Here is a 5,529-nt window from a genome sequence, read left to right on the forward strand (position 1 = left end):
TTCACTGTATTCTGTTGTATTGGTTTACAGCATTGTGACATCTCCAGTTCTGTGGATTCACTCCCAAACCGCACTGCCATCTTCAGGATTGCTTTGGCTATTTAGGGTTTTCTAGTGTTTGATTGTTTTTGTGATGTTGTATTAATTTTTTATTTTTTTCACCTTCTGTGAAAAATGACATTGGTGTTTTGACAGAGATTGCAATCAATCTGTGCACCACTTTGGATCATATGAACATTTTAACCATATGACTTTCTCCAGACAATGAACATAGATATCTTCCCATTTATTTATGTCATTTTAACATTTGATTAAGGTTTCATAGTTTTCAGAATGCAGATTTTTTTACCTCCTTCATTAAATTTACTCCTTTTTACCCCCCATAGCTGTTGTAAATGACAGTGTTTTCTTAAGGTTTTTTTTTTTTTGATATTTTGCTATTAGTGTATGGATATTTTGATTTTTTTGATATTTTGATATTTGCTATTAGTGTATGGATATTTTGATATTTTGCTATTAGTGTATGGAAATACTATGGAAATGTATATGTCGATTTTGTAAAGTGAAACTTTACTGACTTTCTGAGATAGTTCTAACTACTTTTTAGTGGTGAGTTTAGGGATTTCCATATGATATCATTAGCATATATGGACAATTGTACTTCTTCCTTTCCTATTCAGGTACCTTTTCTTACTTTCTCTTGTCTAACTGCTCTGGCTAAGGACTTTTAGTTTTATGTTAACATAAGTAGTGAAAGTGAACATCCCAGCCTTCTTTCAGATCTTCAGAGCAAAACTTTCAACTTTAACTTCCATTAAGTGTGGTATTACCTAAGGGTTTATCATATATTGCATTAGCTGGTTTTTGGGTCTAAACCGTTCTTGCATTCCTGTAATCTCACTTCATCATGGTGAAAGATTTTCTAAATGTGCATTGTAAGGCATTTTCTTAGTATTTTGTCGAGAATTTTTACATTATGTTTACAGATATATTGGCACATAGTTTTCTCTTTTTCTGCATCCTTGTTTGGTTTTGTAATCAGCATAGTGCCTTCCCAATGGAATGAGTTGAAACTATTCCAATATCTTCCTTTTTTGCTTTATGTTTTTGTTTTGACTAGGTTAAAAAAAAAGTGGCAGTAGTTGCTTTTTTTGTGTTAGGTAGAATGCAACAGTGACTACATCAGGTTTCGGGTTCTTCCTTAATAGGTGACTTTTTATTGCTGCTTTGATTTCTTACCTTTAATTTGTTTTTTGGTATCAGTTATTGTATCTCTTTTTTGGCTCTCATTTTCTTTATTAGGGCTTTTGATTATTATCATTACTTCATTTTATTATTTTACTTTTGAGTTTAGCTTTTTGTTTTTCTAATTCCTTGATTGAAACATCAAGCTGTGTATTTGATGTCTTATTTTAGAAGAAGACATTTATTGCCATAACTTCCCTCTTAAAATTGCTTTGGTTGTATCCCATAGGTTTTGGTATCTTGTGTTTCTATTTTTCTCTCAAGAAATACAGTGTTTTCTCTTTAATGTCTTCATTGACTCACTGGTTGTTTAGGAGTTTGTTGTTTAATTTTGATGTACTCATGAGCTAGTGATTTCAGAAGAGACACTTGATATGGTTTTGATATTTTCAAATTTGTTAAGATGTGATTTTTTTTTATAATGCATGATATATCCTGGCAGATACTCCGTGTATGCAGTGGAGAAAAATGTTTATTTTATAGCTCTTGGATAGTTGGTTCAGTAACTGTTTTTAGCATTTGCCCTACAGGGCATTTTAATCCAATGTTTACTTATTGAATTCTGTCTGCATTATCCATTCATTGCTGAAAGTAAGGTGCTGAAGTTTTCTATTATTATCTTGCACTTTTTTTCCTCCTTTGGATCTATTAACATTTGTGTTATACATGTGCCTATATTACTTATATAGGTGTATTCCTGATATAATATTTTCTTTTGTTTCTTCTGCTTAATTCTGTACCTTTTTTTTTCTTTGATATTTGTTGGTTTGATTATATTAAGTCGTGGGTATATTTTTATTGAAATTGAATCTGACTGGAAATCTTCGATATTCTGATAGCAGAATACTTAATTTTTTATTTAAGTTCAGAAAGATTTCTGTTATTATTCCTCAAAAAAAACTTTCTGCTCTTTTGTTTATACCTTTTTTTTTTTGAGATGTAAATTTGCTCTTGTCTCTCAGGACTCTTGTCTGTCAGGATGGAGTGCAATGGTATGACTGTGCTTCACTGCATCCTCCATGTTCTGGGTTCCAGTGATTCTCCTGAGCAGTGATACTCCTGAGTTCCAGTGATTCTCCTGAGTTCCAGTAATTCTCCTGAGTCAGGCTTCTGAGTAGCTGGGATTACAGATGTCCACCAATTTGCCTGGCTAATTTTTTTTATTTTAATAGAGAAATGGTTTCACCATGTTGGACAGTCTGCTCTCAACCTCTTGACAACATATTATGCACCCACTTTGGCCTCTTGAAGTGCTGGGGATACAGGCATGAGCCATTGTGCCCAGTTCTACCACACTGTTGAATGCCAGTTGAATGTATATTTGCTCTTTGGATGTTATCCCATTAATCTTATGAATCTTCTTCATGTCTTCTCCTCTGACTATATATTTCAATTGACATGTCTTTGAATTTGGCTGCTTGACCACTTCTGTTGTCACTGCTGTCAACTGCATTTTTTTATTTTGTTGTGCTTTATTCTTCAAGATTTCTATTTGTTTTTTTCCTCCCATTATTTTAATCTCTCGGGTAAGTTTCTCCAATAAATTTTGGAACTGTTTGTGTTTTGTTGAAGTCCACTGCATTATCTTAAAATAACTATTTTGAATTCCTTGTCAGGCCGTGTGTCCATGCCCAACTCTTTTGGGTCAGTCACCACTAGCATCTTATTTTGACCACTTGATGCCATCATGTGTCTCTCATCGATCCTAATCCTTGTGACTAGACATTAATGTCTGTGCCATGAGGTAAATGTGTAATTCAGTGTTCATGGTTTGGCTTTGTTTGGAAGCTTTTTTTCCACTGTAAGCCTGTCCAGAGACTCGGGGCAATGAGAAGAAGGAAATTACAATCTTTAAGTCTACGATAGCTTCAGCCCTGATAGCACTAGGGGAGAACCTAATGAGCAGCCTTTCATGGCTGGGGTAATTAGACAGCCAAAGCTGACTCAGTGCCAGGTTTCACCTGCAGCACACGATTGAACACTGGGTGCAGTCAAGGCCTGTAGGTTCCATGGTCTTCCCTCTGACCTTTCTTCATGGCCTGAGGTTACTGTAGTCAATCAGTAGGAATATTGACTGGAACTCAAGTCCATTCTGCTGAGGTCATAGTTTGTAATCTTTTGCTGGGGTTGGTCTATCAGCCTCCTAAAGTGCTGGAATCAGGGGACAGGGAAATAAAAGTCATAAAGCAAAAAATACCTATGCCTACTTCCTTTGCCCAAGCAATCTTCCCATCTCTGTCTCCTGAATAGTTGAGCCTACAGGCATGTGCCACCATGCCTGGCTAACACTTTTTTTGTATGTTGTTGTTGTTGGGCTCTAGTGATGTATTCATCTCAGCCTCCTAAACTACTAGGATTACAGCTATGAGTCACTTCACTCAGCTAAAATTTACTTTCTAAAATTTAATTTTTAGGTGATTAATTTTTATTCCATCTTATTTCTCATAAATTCAGTTAAGAATGATGTTGGTTTAGAGTTTCTCTTTGGGTATTGCTGAAGGAATCAAAGGATTCTTGATTCTCATTTTCTACATGATGTTAGAAAATGAGTAATTACTTTAGATGAGTAATGACTATTTGGCCACCCTTTATTTTCTGGCTTTATTTAATTGTGTATGAAGAGTGTGTTTTTTAACCCGCCTGTGTATGTGAAATGAATTTTTACTCTTTCAACTGAATGTAGTATGAAATTGTTTAATCCGATTATTCAACTACTTCATAATTTTGGCTTTCTTCCTTGTGCATAGTAGTCTAATTATTGGGAGAACAATCTCAAAATAATTTAATTTGCTTATGAAAAATTTTCTGATAAAATTACATAAATACATACCAACAAAAACAGGCACACACATATCATTTAATTTCTAAATATTTTGTTTTTTCTGCTTCTCTAGTACCTTGTATTCCATCACTCAGCAAAATCTGTCAGCTCCACTTCCAGGATTTACTTGAACTCCACAGCTTATTCCCTATTTCCTGTTATCACCATAGTCAAAGACACAGTTTATATTACATTTACCTCCTACCTTACACTGTAATTTTATACTTTACACTTTAACTTTCTTTAAAAAAGAAATAATCTTTTCAAGATCTAGTTCAGGTAATTTTATTTTTTCTTCATTGAGACTTCTATGTGCTGTCACACATTATAGCATCAGATATGAATGAATATCTGATTGAAATATTCATTCAATCATATTTCATAAAATATGAAATCAATTTTACCTGTTACAGTTATTTTTTTGAAGGAATGTGTATATATATTTATAAATGTGGGTATGTATGCATGCACTTATTATTTGTTTTTACCAGTGTAATATATGTTTTGCATGCATATATTTACTAAATCCCTGATAATGAAAAGTTAACAAATCTTTTTTTCTTTTTTTTAAGTAAATTATTTTCTGAAGTAGGTGGGTTGGGAAGAATATATCTTGACATGGCAAGTTTGAAAGAGAAAGTGGCTATTACTAATAAAAATTATTCTCTAACCTTTTCATGTTTATTTTTAATAGCATTGCTGATGACATGTTCTCCCTTATCAGTTGTGTCTGGGGCCATTCACTGCAATATACTGGCCATCCACACAAGCCCTACTTTGCTGCCATTAAGCTACAGATGATAAAATTCATCTAAGTAATGATATGGCATTCTTTGGTGATTATCTCACATGTAGTGACTGACATTTTTCCCTGCATCTCTGAAACTGAGGTGCCTATCCTTTCTATTAATCATATATTTTACATTATTGTTGGAACCATGGGTGGAGTTTTGGAAAAGTGGAACTCATCTTCCTAGCAATACAGAAAATAATTCCAGCATGTTGGGTACAGTACTGATGCTTATCTTAATCATACCAGTATATGCTGCCATCAACTTCTCCTGCTGGTCAACAGTGAAACTGCAGTTATCAAATGAGGAAAAAATTGACAGGACATAGAAGTGGGCCATAGAATTCTAAACTACAGCTTTCAGTTTTTAGAAAATGTGATAATAATATTGGTATTTAGGTTCTTTGGAGGGAAAAACTTTACTGAAGCCTTGTGACTCATTAATTGCCATGTAGCTCATCATAACCTACCTAGTAGCCATTGACTTTATGCTCCTCTTCAGTCAGTATTTGCATCTAAGGTGATCAGGCAAAGTATTGCCAGGACTTACTGAAAAGCATCCAGATGCACTGTGGTATTGTGTAAACACCTAGAGAAAACACGATTAAAAGAATAAAAATAAGGAGCTGAGAAATTACTATCATTCATGCAGAAGTTTTGGAGATTTTCAATA

The 5,529-nt window shown here is 34.0% G+C and overlaps 1 pseudogene; it reads left to right on the forward strand.

Moving 5' to 3' along the window:
• Window positions 1-4,743: 4,743 nt before the first annotated feature.
• LOC139360954 (testis-specific XK-related protein, Y-linked-like) lies at window positions 4,744-5,227 on the forward strand (annotated as a pseudogene).
• Window positions 5,228-5,529: the final 302 nt, after the last annotated feature.

This window comes from Macaca nemestrina, chromosome Y (assembly GCF_043159975.1).
Source record: "Macaca nemestrina isolate mMacNem1 chromosome Y, mMacNem.hap1, whole genome shotgun sequence".
In the NCBI taxonomy this organism is placed as follows: domain Eukaryota; kingdom Metazoa; phylum Chordata; class Mammalia; order Primates; family Cercopithecidae; genus Macaca; species Macaca nemestrina.